This window comes from Mauremys mutica, chromosome 1, assembly GCF_020497125.1.
Source record: "Mauremys mutica isolate MM-2020 ecotype Southern chromosome 1, ASM2049712v1, whole genome shotgun sequence".
In the NCBI taxonomy this organism is placed as follows: domain Eukaryota; kingdom Metazoa; phylum Chordata; order Testudines; family Geoemydidae; genus Mauremys; species Mauremys mutica.
In genome coordinates, this window is record NC_059072.1 from 346,487,391 (window position 1) to 346,502,942 (window position 15,552).

Sequence of the window (15,552 nt, forward strand, 5' to 3'; positions counted from 1 at the left end):
TACATGGGATATTCCTTTCCTCTCTCTCTCTCTCTCGTTCTTTATGACTTTTTTGTTTTATAAAGGTTTTGGAGCAAATATTGTAAAAGCAAAAGTGATCAGTACACTTCTCTAGCATATCATTGAGGAGCCAGTCCTGCAATCACTTATGCACATGAGAAATTTCAGTTTTCTGAACAGTTCCATTGATCACGCATTTTAAATCAGCAGGTCCAGATATCTTGCATCCAAGAGTTTTAAAAGAGCTGGCTGAGGAGCTCACTGGCCCATTAATGTTGATTCTCACTAAGTCTTGGAGCACTGGGGAAATTTCAGAAGACTGGAAGAAAGCTAAAATTGTGCTAATGTTTAAAATGGGCAGACAGGGTGACCGGGCTAATTATAGACCTGCCAGCCCAACATTGATCCCAGGCAATGGAGCAGCTGATACAGACTCGATTAATAAAGAACTAAAGGAGGTTAATGTAATTAATGCAAATCAACATGGGTTTATGGAAAACAGATCCTGTCAAACTAATGTATTTTCTTTTTTGATAAGATTATAAGTTTGATTGATAAAGGTAATAGTGTTGATATAATATATTTAGGCTTATGTAAGGCATTTAAGTTGGTACCACATGACATTTTGATTAAAAAAACTAGAATGATATGATATTAACATGGCACATATTAAATTGATTAAATACCTGACAATCTGATATGTTTCAAAATGTAACTGTACATGAGGAATTGCCATTGAGTGGGTATGTTTTCAGTGAGGTCCCACAGGGATTGATTCTTGGCCTTACACTATTTAACATTTTCATCAGTGACCTGAAAGGTAACATAAAATCCTCACTGATAAAATTTGAAGATGACACAAATGTTGGGGGAGTGGTAAATAATGAAGAGCACAGGTCACTGAATCAGTGTGATCTGGATCGCTTGGTAAAGTGCACAGGCAAACAATATGTGTTTTAATACAGTTAAATGTGAATGTATACCTCTAGGAAGAAAGAATATATGCCATACTTACAGGATGCGAGACTCTATCCTGGGAAGCAGTGACTCTGAAAAAGATTTGGGAGTTGTGGTGGATAATCAGCTGAACATGTACTCCCAGTGTTGCCAAAAGATCTAATGTGATCCTTGGATGCATAAATGAATGGATCTTGAGTAGTAGAGAGTTTATTTGACCTCTTATTTGCACTTGTGTGACTGCTGCTGGAATACTGTGTCTGGTTCTGGTGTCCACAATTTGAGAAGGATATTAATAAATTTGAGAAGGTTCAGAGAAGAGCCATGAGAATGATTAAAGGACTGGAAAATCTGTCTCAAAGTGATAGATTCAAAGAGCTCAATATATTTAGCTTAAGAAAGAGAAGGTTAAGGGGTAACTTGATTACAGGCTATAAGTACCTGCAGCTCCCAGAGGCCGGGAATGGCGGCTACTGGGAGCTGTGGGCGGCCATGCCTACGGACAGTCAATGTAAACAAACTGTATCACGGCTCACCAGCAGATTACCCTGACGGGCCGCAGGTTGCCCACCACTGAGCTAGAGGATTCCTGGCAGCTGCAGTTCCCAGCACAGCCTGAAGGAAGGAGATGGCAGTGTGTAGGAAACGCCATGCAAGCCTAGGACAAAGCATCAGGCTGTTTCTCCCTCTGTGGGAGAGAGGGATGGTTGTCTGGGCAAGGCTGGGCTCTGAGGGGGAGAGGGGGTGGGTGTTTTGGGCTCTGGGGGGCCCACAGCTGGGCTCTGGCAGGAGGAGGTATGGGTATCTGGGTTTGGGGGACCTGTGAGTGGGATCTAGGGAGGAGGGGGTTTGGATGTATTAGCTGGAGGTGGCTTCAACTGGTCTCTGAAGGGGTAGGGGTTGTGGGTGTCTGGCCCCCAGGCTGGGCTCTAGAGACGGTGAAAGGGAGCAGAGAAATAGGAACTGGGTTGTCATAGGGGTTTATTTAAGTCTCTACTCCTGGGGGAATTTGTGTGTGTGTGTGTATTGCAGGGATCGGCAAGCTTTGGCACGTGGCCCATCAGGGAAATCCGCTGGCGGGCCAAGATGGTTTGTTTACCTGCAGCGTCTGCAGGTTCGGCCGATCGCAGCTCCCACTGGCCGTGGTTCACCATTCCAGGCCAATGTGGGCTACAGGAAGCGGCATGGGACGAGGGATGTGCTGGCCGCCGCTTCCTGCAGCCCCCATTGGCCTGCAGCCCCCATTGCCACTTTCTTCTTCGGCGGCAATTCGGCAGCAGGTCCTTCCCTCCGAGAGGGACCGAGGGACTCACCACCAAATTGCTGCCGAAGAGCCCAACGTGCCGCCCCTTCCCCTTGGCCGCCCCAAGAACCTGCTTGCTGAGCTGGTGCCTGGAGCCGGCCCTGCCTGGAACAATGAACCATGGCCAATAGGAGCTGTGATCGGCCGAACGTGCGGACACTGCAGGTAAACAAACCGTCCCTGCATGCCAGCAGATTTCCGTGATGGGCCGGGTGCCAAAGCTTGCCGATCCCTGGTGTATTGTTACAGAAATACTTGCTGACAGATGTTTTGAAATAAATTACCAAAATAATTGAAACTAGTGTGATTATGTAGTGTTATTTGCAGAATTTTAAAATATTGTGTGCAGAATTTTTGTTTTGTTTTGGTGCAGAATTGAAAGAGGCCACTGTGGAGAAACTGAGTGAGGACCATAGTTGGTCTGGATTATAAATGCAGGCAGAAGGAGGACAATAGGATTCCTGAGTTAAGAAGAACAGGTTTGGACTTGACAAATGAAGAAAAGTTTGATTTGCTAATCTTAGTTTAATGTAGTCTGGATGGCAAGTGAGGTCTTACAATGGCCTACAGAGAGCTGAGGGCAGTGCAACGGTAGGACCATGGTGGGCCACAAGGAGGGGCCCTGAGATACCTGTCTGGTGCATATAGATTGGTTATCTTGTCAGTTATGTGTGAGTAACTTCAATGAGAGTTGTGTGTGTGCAACTGACCGCAACAATCAGGCCCTATATGATGAAAGAAGATCTTGAAATGTTGATTCCTAGTTTAATTAACTTATCACAGTGGGGGTGAAATTTGAAGATTTTTTTCCCAATCTTGCCCAATCGTAAGTATTTTCTGTCAGGTTTTAAAGTCTGAGCTCTGGTGATGGGTTTTGTAATTTAAGTTCATGTTCTTCAGCTCTCAATTCATTAGTGTTTAGTCAGTGTGGAATATTTATTGAGGTGGTGAATACAGTGTATATTATCAATCAAATGCAGGAGGTGGAGAGGAACGATTATAATGTAAGGAAGAAACTACTAGATAGTTTAAAGACTAGCTAAAATGGATATGCACTCAGGCTCTTCCAGGCACATCTGCTTTCTCATGAGATATGAATGAATGAAATGTCTTGTTCTGAGATGTTGTACTGATATATGGATCTGTTTAAAGAGACAGTATTCCTCATGAAACACTTGTGTGCTACATTCTTGGAAATGTACCAATCCTGTCTGGGCACTGGTACATATCCTGTGGGTTTTCCTACCTCATAAGCAGATCTTGTGACACTATAGGGGATTCACCCAGACCAGTAAGGGGCTGTGTCACTGCCTGCCTAGGGTTGCCAGGTGTCCGGTTTTCGGGGGAACACCCGGTTGAAAAGGAACCCTACCGGCTCCAGTCAGCACTGCCGACCAGGCCGTTAAAAGTCCAGTTAGCAGTGCTGCAGAGCTAAGGCAAGCTAGTCCCTACCTGTCCTGACACCGTGCTGCACCCCAGAAGTGGCCAGCAGGTCTAGCTCCTAGGCAAGGGAGGAAGGGGATGGGGCACACAGGCTCCTCACGCTGCCCCCACCCCCAAGCACCCACACCACACTACCACTGTCTGGGAACCACGGCCAATGGGAGCTGTGGGGACGGTGCCTGGGGGTGAGAGCAGTGTGCGGAGCCTTCTGGCCCCCACACCTAGGAGGCAGACCTCCTGGCTTCTGGGGCGCAGCGCAGAGCCAGCACAGGCAGGGAGCCTGCCTTAGCCCCTCTGCACCACTGACCAAGAGCTGCCCGAGGCAAGTCCGTGCTCCAACCCCGAGCCCCAGCCTCCTCCCCCAGCCCTGAGCCCCCCCAAACCCAGAGCTCCTGCTGTACCTCAAACCCCTCATCCCCAGCCCCACCCAGAGCCTGCACCCCCTGCTTCACCCCAAACCCCTTCCTCAGCCTGCAGCCCCCCTCCCACATTCTGAATCCCTCAGCCCCACCCCGCAGCCTGGATCCCCTTCCTGCACCCCAAACCCCTCATCCCCAGCCCAACCCCACATCCTGCACCCCCAGCCAGAACCCTCACCCCCTCCAGCATCCCAACTCCCTGCCCCAGCCTGGAGCCCCCTCCTGCACCCTGAACACCTCATTTCTAGCCCCACCCCAGAGCCTGCACCCCCAATTAGAGCCCTCACCCCCTCCTGCACCCCAACCCTCTGCCCCGACCCAGTGAAAGTGAGTGAGGGTGGGGGAGAATGAGTCATCGAGGGAGGTGGAATGTAGTGAGTGGGAGAAGGGCCTTGGGGAAGGGGGGGCAGGAGGGAGCCTCGGGCAAGGGGTGCGGCTAGGGTGTTCAGTTTTGTGCGATTAGAAACTTGGCAACCCTTTGCCTGCCCTGTAGCCCTGGGTGCTTCTGTGCTGTGCAGCTTTGGCTCAGAGCTAGGGTGACCAGATGTCCTCATTTTATAGGGACAATCCTGATATTCCGAGTTTTGTTTTACTGTATATAGACACCTATTACCACCAACCCACGTCCTGATTTTTCTCACTTGCTATCTGGTCACCCTACTCAGAGCCCTGACACCAGCAGTCTGCTCAAAGCGCAACAGCCTCACCCTGGCTCCCAGCAGCCTGGTTATTCCTTGCAAAGTGACACCAACAGCCTCTCCAGTCCAAAGTCTACCCCGAAACCATCTCCCCTGCAGTGTCCAGTTCCTCTCACTGGACCCTCATAGAAGTTACCAAGTTCACTGCATCCAAAGAGCGAGAGAACGCACACCAGCCTGCTACCTTGGCTGGGGATTTTACCCTTCAGTTTAATACACAGCCCTGATATGCTTTTGGGTGGGCAGTGACACAACCCCTTATTGGTCTGGGTGAAACCCAAAGCAACACAGATAGGCATGTCTTGGACTCCACAGGCTCCACAGTTGTAGCAGAGGCTCTGGAAAGTGGCAGGGTCATCTGGCAAGTTGATCATGAGAGTGGGAGTGTGTTTATTCTAATTTGGACACTGAGTTTCCATGCCAACTTAGGCAGGTCACTAAGAATGGAAGTTTTTAAAAGTGGTCAGTGGAGGCCTAATTCTGTTCCCAGTGAAATCAAAGGAAGCAAAATTAGGCCAATGCCGCATGCATTTGAAAATGTCATGTGTGCTTTAATTTCCCATCCAGTAAGATTAGAGAGTTGGGATGATTTCCAGGTGGAGTTCTTCAAGCTCCCTCCTTTTGAAGGAAAGTGTGGGGGGGAAAGAGACAGAAAATTTAACTCTTCCCTTTTGACAAAGGGAACAGGCAGTGTCAGGCCTTATCTAGAGCAAGAACAGCGTTTTCCAAGATCCCGTTGTACTTTGGGAGACAAGGGAGTGTGAGAATGTGTACTATTTCTTTAAAACAACAGCATGAAACTCGGCAGGACAGGGCCAGGGAAGGTGTTAGGCAGAAACTCTGCATAGATGCTAGAGAAATCATGTGGTTTTCCTTATTTTAATAAAGCCTCTTGTTCAGAGTTAGAAGAAATCAGCTCCTGTAAGTGTTTATCAATTACATGACGGGCATCACTGAGATATTTATTCTAGCCCCATTTATTGAGGGTGAAAAGGAGAACAGGAGTGTCAAATATGAGGAAAATATGAGCACTCATTATCACGGACATCTCATATCTATGTAACATTGTCCCTGGTTGCAAATGAACCAGGAAACTCTGGACTTTAAAACAAGCCTCTACTGATTAAACGTCCAATCTGTAGAGAGCAACAAAGAGCCATACTGTCTCAGTGTGATAATAGCAGCAAGTGTGGGGGTTGGGGAGGGGCAAATAAATATGTAAGTTGCCTGGCCCATAGTTGGCTAATAACTCCATTCCCACATCCATTGTATGATGACCACCATCATACTTCATGAACCATGACACTGTATATATTTCAAGGCTGTATGTCAGTTTTTATTATTTGTTCAGAACCAACAGTGTGTGCAGTGTGCTGAACAAATATACAGGCCTGATTCTGCATTGCATGGCATCCATGGCACCCGTGCAAGAGGGTGAAAAATACTGCCATTCTGATTTGGGCATTTTACACCCACTTTGCACTGGCATAAATTACTGCATAAGAGTCAAACCTACTGGGATGTGCCCAATGCCATTTTCTATTATATTAAATTATACTAATAATTCCATATGGCAAATTTATCAAATATCACTTCCTGTCCAAAATTATAACAGAACATCTCTGGTGATTAAAAGAGCTTCGTTTTTTGTTTTTTAAATTGGTTTGTCTAGTCCTGAATACATTTCTCGTTAGCTGCAGTTAATAGCAACCTTAAAAACGGCTGGTGCTTGTGAGAATTCGCTTGAAGTCTTTCAGCGTGTTCAGAAAAGAAAGTAATTTCAATCAGCAGAATGGCCATTTCGATTCCCTGAAAGATTTTAAATCATCTACAAGAGTTTTGCACTTTCAGGATCATGACTTTTGTCCATTATATGCACTGAAATTAATATTTGCTGAGAGCAAATAAGAGTAAAATTAAATATTTTCTAATACAAATTATAATTGAGCACTTGTCTGATAAGATGGTTTTGTTTAAACAAAGTGCACTCATGTTACACCACATTTCTGATTTTCCAGTTCTGTCATTTTCAGGCTGCATTTGTTTTCCAAGCCATAAAAATTAACGGCAGGTATTCAGTTCAGGCTGCCAGAAGATGGCTTAGAGGTGTAATCATTAGATGTAAAAGACATACTGGCCACATACAGAGGGGAGCTGTAATGATGCGGACTCACCCCTGCTGTGCCTCCTGCTGGTCTCTGTCAGGAATTAGCTCGTCCAGCTTCTGGAGCGCCCTCTGCAGGCCGGTGATCCGCCTTACCGCTGGCCCCCATGTCCCTCCCAGGACCCCGGTGCCCCTTTCTCTGGGGTGCTGCCCCTCTGGCCATAACCCCTCAGTCTCAGAGTCTCCCCACCCAGGGGAACCTCCACCCTCTATCCCCACCTTTCCTCAGTGTAAGGCTACTGCCAGTCACCAACTAGCCTCCATTCCCTGAGGCAGACTGCAGTGTCAGCCACCCATCCCTGGCAAGGGGGGGTTGGGCCTGCTGCCTCTGTCTAGCCTTGGGCTGTCCCCTACAACCAGGGCTGGCTCTAGGCACCAGCAAAACAAGGTGCTTGAGGTGGCACATTTCCAGGGGGTGTCATTTTTGGCCATCCTTTTTTTTTTAACTCACTTCCTCCCCTCTCGCAACCATGGAGAAGTGGAGCCACGGAGCTCAGCTGGGGATTCAGCATGGGAGCTGAGAACCCATGGAACCCTGGGAGCTGTAGTTCCTTGCCTAGCTCCCTGCCTAGAGAGCCAGCCCTGGAGCAGGGAAAGAACTACATTTCCCAGCATTCCCTTGGCCACTATCAACAGGAAAGGGAGGGGTAGGGAGTGAGGTAGCTGAGCCATGCTGCAAGTCGAAAGGGGTGGCACTGTGAATGGGGAACAAGTGTGCCCAAGGAGGAGAAGGCTTTGCCCCAAATGTCCCCTTCAGAAGACTTCCGCAGACTGCAATAGGGATACTGGTGTGACCTCACCTTGCAGCCACCAAAGAAGGAATTGGGTGGACTAAATGGACAGTGTGCCTCTCTATCTGAAGCCTAGCAAGGGAGGTACATGGATCCCACTAGAATTTAAAATGAAAAGTAAGGGAGGGGAGGCTCTGCTAGGGGACTTCAGCAGCTTTAGATACAGTACCAGGCACGTAGGAGGATTTCCATGTCTGAGCCATGGAAGCAGAAATTGACTTTTCTTTCCAGATTTAGCTAATATTCAGAAAGGGAATCTAGCACCTGCCTTCCAGATTTGAACACCTCAAAATTCGGGAGTGCTCAAGCTCAATTTGGGCAGCTGTTACTTCATTTCTCCCAAATCAAATATATTGATCCACAGTAACTTGCTGTAGAAAAAGTAGGATAAGAAATGAAGAAGCAAGAAATGCTTCCAGTGGTTTTTAGGACTGGAATTGCTATTTTCAACAGCTATTGCCCTTTTTTAAAAAAAAGTTTTATTTTGTTTAAAAGGAAGACAGTGAAATTGCATTGGCAAATTCCCCATAGAAACAAAGAGTGGAATAAAGAATAATAGAGGCATCTCAACTTTACCTCATTTATGGAGGACAGTCTTATAATTTGCATCCAGATATCCTCCAATCACACAAGCTGAAAATCGTTCCACTTTACTGCAGTTCTGTAACCATATGGGAACCAATCTTGTCTGTCTTTTGTACACATCCAAAATTCCTGCTGAATGACCCGCCCTGGGAGCGAGTTACCAGTGACCCAGGGCTGGGGCAGAAGGGGAGTGCGGGCAGGGGGAGGGCACTGGTAGGGGGGAAAGGAGGGACCCCAGGGCTGGGCTGGCACGGGGTGTGGGTTGGGGGGGAGCCCAGGGCTGGGGCATCAGGGGAATGCGGGGGGGGAGCCAAATTTTTTTTTACTTGTGGCACCAAAAAACCTAGAGCTAGCCCTGCCTACAACCGCAGTACCTGTTTGGCCTTATACTAGGCTGTAGCCTGGGGTTTCCAGGCCGGAGCTCCCCAGCTCCCTTGGCCTTCCCCCAGCCCTGCTCCACTCCCGGTACCTTGTCTCTAGCTTCCTGCAGCCAGGCCCATCTCCCTCTACAGCTAGAGAGAGACTGCATGGGCTCCTGGCTCGCAGCCTCTTATAGGGGCCAGCTGGGCTCTGTTTGGGGCATGGCCGCAGCTCTGCCTGCTTCCCCCAATCAGCCCAGTGGCTGCTTTCTCCTGCCACAGCCCTATCCTAGGGCTGTTTTAAGCCCCTCAGGACAGGAGCGGGTGTCCACCCCACTACAGGATCCTAAATGAATCCAAGGGAGCCAAAGCTGATGGAAATTTTACTGTTGTTCCTTTGTTGAGTGGAAGTGGATTTAAGACTGTGTGGAAGGATTGGCCAAAAGAGCACACCCCTTTTCCACTTGCAGCACACCCAGCTAAGACACTAGCTAAATCACTTTGATAAAAGCAAGGTGACAGAGACCAGGGTTAGTCCCCCATCATTGACACCATGTGCAGCCCCAGCCCATCAGAACTGTGGCGATTAGGCACCACAGGAAGTTAAGCAGCCCATGGTGACAGCACCCTGTAGTCCTCTGATTGGTGACCTATACTCACTGTTTAATTCTGGAGGGTGCCTTAGGATGTTGTCTGGGCAACCACACAGAGAGTTTGGGCCTGCTGTGACTCCCGACCTCCCCTCGCTTTTTTATCTCCAGAGCCCAGCCTGACTCTGATCCCAACTCTTGCCTCCTGATTCCAGCCTGGTACTACCTCTGATCTCCAACCTGGGCCTGAATCTGAACCTGACTCTTGCTTATCAAACTGGTTCTAGTCACGACTCCGATCCCTGCCCACTGACTACTGCTGTGTGGCCATCCTTAACCTGTGGACACCAGTTCAGCCATGACAGCTGGGTCAGATGTCTATGCTCTGGTCTCTTACAAAAAGGTTTGTCCTTAACTTGGGTTATCTCACCTATGTTAGCTAAATTGGGTTAAAATATCAGTGAAAATGAAGCAATTTGGCTTTTAACTTGGGCTAGCAGCTTGAGTTCCACTCCAGGGCCTCCTATAGTCATTAACTCCAGGTGCTAACCTGAGTTAAAAGACAAGTCCCTATGTTGTCACTGTTGTTTTAACCCAATTCAGCTAACCTGAATTAAGATCATACCATTGTTGCAGTGTAGACACATCCAACATGACACACTGTTCGTAACCCTGATCTCTCTCTCTCTCTCTTACTTCTTATCACATTATTCCTTTCTGTTGCCGGCGTGCTAAACTTCTTACTGGGGGAATCCCTTACCCCAAAGTCACTGGCCTTTGGCTGCATGGAGCTCATATTCCCAATACTAAGCATAGACTAATACAGTGTTATTAGTGGGTGTTAATCTTAGAATCATAGAATCATAGAATATCAGGGTTGGAAGGGACCTCAGGAGGTCATCTAGTCCAACCCCCTGCTCAAAGCAGGACCAATTCCCAACTAAATCATCCCAGCCAGGGCTTTGTCAAGCCTGACCTTAAAAACCTCTAAGGAAGGAGATTCCACCACCTCCCTAGGTAACCCATTCCAGTGCTTCACCACTCTCTGAGTGAAAACGTTTTTCCTAATATCCAACCTAAACCTCCCCCACTGCAACTTGAGACCATTACTCCTTGTACTTCATTTTGTCCAACTGTTCTGCAACACACAGGGACCTGCAACAGATTCCATTATACCCCAATAGATATAGGTTCCTCTGCTTGTTCCGTCCCAGCCAAAAGGACCAAATGGAGGGTGCTTTACATGCACAGTCCCTTCTCACCTACATCATTGCAGAGTGAGTGCAAAGTAGGTGAGACACTACCAAATCAGAAGAGTAGTATTGTAGACTCACTCTCCATGTGTGTGTGAATGACTACATGAGGTGCATGCACATGGAGAGCTGGCCCCCATTGTCTTTTTCCTGAAGATCTCATAATTTCAAGCCCTAGTCCTGCAAGCAGTTACTTTTGGGTAACTACTATTGATTGTCCCACAACTTCAGTAGGACTATTCACGCTACCAGATATAATGCTTGTTATCATAGTAGAGCCTTTTAGTAGTTGCTAATTTGTGAAGCTTCAAAACTGATCTGTCCAATTGGGTTGAAATACCCCTATTTGAGGAGGAATACTTTTATTCACCCCACTTGTGACTTGGGTGACCAAATTCAAAGGTCAGATACCAACAGCCAACATCAGAGTCTTTATAAATAATCTGTAGACTGTCATCCTCTCCTAGTAAGGAGGAGAGGATGGAAGATGATAAAATATGGGTAGGATCTGAGGAGAAACACTCAAATGAAAAAGAGTCCCATTCAATTACATCATGTAATGGAAGACAGCTAGAAAGTGACAAGTTTTTAAAATGCCTATATACAAATGCTAGAAATCTAAATAATAAGATGGGTGAACTAGAGTGCTTCATATTAAATGGGGATATTGATATAATGGGCATCACAGAAATTTGGTGGAATGAGGATAATCAATGGGACACAGTAATACCTGGGTACAAAATATATTGGAAGGACAGAACAGGTCATGGTGGGGAAGTGGCATTATATGTGAAATGAAGTAAAAACACTAAATGAACCAAACTGTACCACAGAATCTCTATAGATAGTAATTCCATGCTCAAATAATAAGAATATAGCAGTAGGGATATATTACTGACCACCTGACCAGGATGGTGATAGTGACTACTAAATGCTATAGAGAGACTATAAAAATAAAAAACTCAATAATAATGGGGGATTTCAACTATCCTCATATTGACTGGGTAAATGTCACCTCAGGACAGGATACAGATAGGAAGTTTCTTGATACCTTAAATGACTGCTTCATGGATCAGCTAGTCCTGGAACCCACAAGAGGAGAGGCAATTCTTGATTTGGTCTTAAGTGGAGCACAGGATATGGTCCAGGAGGTGAATATGCTGGACCACTTGGCAGTAGTGACTATAATATAATTAAATTTAACATTCCTATGGTGGGGAAAACACCACAGCAGCCCAACATGGTGGCATTTAATTTCAGAAACGGGAACTACACAAAAATGAGGAAGTTAAATAGAAATTAAAAGGTACAGTGCCAAAAGTGAAATCTATGCAAGCTGCATGGAAACTTTTTAAAGACACCATAATAGAGGCTCAACTTAAATGTATATCCCAAATTAAAAAACATAATAAGAGAACAAAAAAAAGTGCCATCGTGGCTAAACAAAAAAGTAATAGAAGCAGTGAGAAGGAAAAAGACATCCTTTAAAAAGTGGAAGATAAATCCTAGTTAGGAAAATAGAAAGGAGCATAAACTCTGGCAAGTAACGTGTAAAAATATAATTAGGAAGGCCAAACAAGAATTTGAAGAACAGCTAGCGAAAGACTCAAAAAGTAATAGCAATTTTTTTTTAAGTATATCAGAAGCAGGAAGCCTGCTAAACAATCAGTGGGGCCTCCGGGTGATCGAGATGCTAAAGAAGCACTCAAGGATGAGAAGGCCATTGTGGAGAAACTAAATGAATTATTTGCATTGGTCTTCATGGCTGAGGATGAGAGGGAGATTCGCAAACCCGAGCCATTCCTTTTAGGTGACAAATCTGAATAACTGTCCCAGATTGAGGTGTCATTAGAGGAGGTGTTGGAACAAATTGATAAACTAACAGTAGTAAGTCACCAGGACCAGATAGTATTCAAAACCACCCAAGAGTTTTGAAGTAATTCAGATGTGAAGTTGCAGAACTACTAACTGTGGTCTGCAACCTATCATCTAAATCAGCTTCTGTACCAAATGACTGGAGGATAGCTAATATGACACCAATTTTTAAAAAGGGCTCCAGAGGTGATCCCGGCAATTACAGGCCAGTAAGCCTGAGCAGTACCTGGCAAATTGGTCGAAACTATCATGAACAGAATTGTCAGACACATAGATGAACATAATTTGTTGAGGAAGAGTCAACATGTTTTTTGTAAAGGGAAATTATGACTTACCAATCTACTAGAATTCTTTGAGGGGGTCAACAATCATGTGGACAAGGGGGATCCAGTGGATATTGTGTACTTATATTTTCAGAAAGCCTTTGACAAGGTCCCTCTTAAGCAAAATAAGCAGTCATGGGATAAGAGGGAAGGTCCTCTGATGGATTGGTAACTGGTTAAAAGATAGGGAAAAAAGGGTAGGAATCAATGTTCAGTTTTCAGAATGGAGAGAGATAAATTGTGGTTTTCCCCCAGGGGTCTGTACCGGGCCAAGTCCTATTCAACATATTCCTAAATGATCTGGAAAAAGGGGTAAACAGTGAGGTCGCAAAATTTGCAGATGATACAAAACTACTCAAGATAATCAAGTCCAATCAGACTGCGAAGAGCTACAAAGAGATCTCACAAAACTGGGTGACTGGGCAACAAAATGGCAAGTGAAATTCAGTGCTGATAAATGCTAAGTAATGCACATTGGAAAACTTAATCCCAACTATACATATCAAATGATGGGGTCTAAATAAGCTGTTACCACTCAAGAAAGATCTTGGAGTCATTGTGGATAGTTCGCTGACAACATCCACTCAATGTGCAGCGGCAGTCAAAAAACTGAACAGAATGTTGGCAATCATTAAGAAAGGGATAGATAATAAGATAGAAAATATCATCTTATCTCTAAATAAATCCATGGTACGCCCACATCTTGAATATTGCGTGCAGATGTGGTTGCCACATCTCAAAAAAGATATATTGGAATTGGAAACGGTTCAGAAAAGGGCAAAAAAACATGATTAGGGATATATAACGGCTTCCATACAAGAAGAGATTAATAAGACTGGGACTTTTCAGCTTGGAAAAGAGACGACTAAGGAGGGATATGACAGAGGGCTATAAAATCATGACTGGTGTGGAAGTGTTATTTACCGTACTCCTTTTCATAACACAAGAAACAAGGGTCACCAAATCAAATCAATGGGCAGCAGATTTAAAACAAACAAAAGGAAGTATTTCTTCACACGACGCATATTCAACCTGTGGAACTCTTTCCCAAAAGATGTTGTGAAGGCCAAAACTATAACAGGGTTCAAAAAAGAACTAGATAATTTCATGGAGGATAGGTCCATCACTGGCTATTAGCCAGGATGGGCAGGGATGATGTCCCTAGTCTCTGTCAGATGTTGGGAATGGGCAACAAGGGATGGATCACTTGCCACTGTCAGAAGACAGGATTCTGGGCTAGATTGACCTTTGGTCTGACCCAGTATGGCCGTTCCTATGTTTTTATTTATTCAGATGTGACATCTGTCAAATATTTTCAAATACTGAATACACCTTCATGTAATAGGATTGGTTCTGGAAATCTTTGTGTAGCCCAGGAATGGCAACATTTGACAAATTTTGTATTCAGCCAAATCAAACAGCTCTAGTTGCAACATCCCTATGCTGGCAAATAAATAAATAAAGCATCATGAGATTTTTAATGAATGTTTACATCTCTCTGTTACATAAACATCATTTCTGCTTGGCTGAACATTTTCAGCTATTACAAAGACAGCGATGATTTTTCTTTTCTTGCTGTTGCAAATTTATATTTCTTACTGTGCATATTCTCTACATAACATGTAAAATGGCTACATGATAAGTCATTAATGGTGGTTTTATTCTTTTTAGGAACTGAAATTGACTTTTCATGTTTGTTTGCTATTTTTTTCCATTTCTGCTGCTGTCCTGATCTCCTGCAGCAAATCAACTTCCAAGAGGGTTATAATTAAAGCCAAAATAATTCTGTTAAGTGGAGATTGATACAAGGGGAAAGAAAGCAAAACAAATGTCACAGATTCATAGAATTTAAGGAACCGTTATGATCGTCTAGTCTGACCTCCTCCATAATCCAGGCCATACAATTTCACCCAGTGATTCCCTCTTGAAGAATTCCACAACTGGTTCCTGTTTCAAGAAAGCACACTAATCACCATTTCCACTGTCAGTCCCACTCTCCAGCATAGTCATACTAATCAGGAGCTTCACACGTCCTATAAGACTGTTTCATCGTTCCTAGTAATCGAGAATGGAAATTTTAGTCCTAAAAAGATAATATCAAGACAAATCTCATGTTGTTATTGAGTGAAATGATCCAAACCAATTCATGATGGCTTCCTCCATGCTTTCCAGTTTCAGCCAATATCAAGGGCTTGTCCTGCACCAGCCCAGAGAATGAATTTAAATCAGTCACTATTCTTCCACTAGTTCCCCATTGCTCTGGGAAGTGTTAGTTGTTGTCCCTTTCTTTTGTACGTGGAGTTGTTTTCTCCTCACTGCGTGTCCAGCTGACGACTCTGGCTTGTAAATGATAGGGTGGACCCAGCACTCATCCAACTGCCCTCTTCTCTCTGCTCCTCCCCACTCAGTTCCTCTCACTGGGGAATAGCAGCCTCCTCACCATGATCAGAGTCACAATGTGTGCTGGGGCAGCGGAGCAGTAAGGAGGCTGGGCGGAGGAATTACTCCTTCCTTACTCCCTTGTCTGACCAAGTAAAGACTGAGACAATCTAACCCTAAGGATCAGTCATTGAATTTAAGAGGGGATGGGGATCTTTTGTCATATCTTAAGGTTCATCTAAATCTTACTCAAGACCGTGACATTATTTAGCTTCTTCTATTTTATTCAATTCACTCAGTTAAGCTAAAAAACGGTCATTTCCCTTTATCTTTGATTATAGATCATGGGTTATTTCCTTTGATACTTCCTCTGGTTTCCTTGCTTTTCTCTCCTGTTTGATGCTCCACCATTA

The 15,552-nt window shown here is 45.1% G+C and overlaps 1 long non-coding RNA gene across 2 annotated transcripts in view; it reads left to right on the top strand.

Moving 5' to 3' along the window:
- Positions 1–15,552, top strand: part of LOC123349609 — a 352,657-nt gene that overhangs the window by 35,349 nt on the left and 301,756 nt on the right. For both annotated transcript variants that reach the window (XR_006573599.1, XR_006573598.1), the window contains exon 2: positions 2,634–2,739. This is a non-coding gene — a long non-coding RNA (uncharacterized LOC123349609). The remainder of the gene's footprint in view (positions 1–2,633; positions 2,740–15,552) is intronic.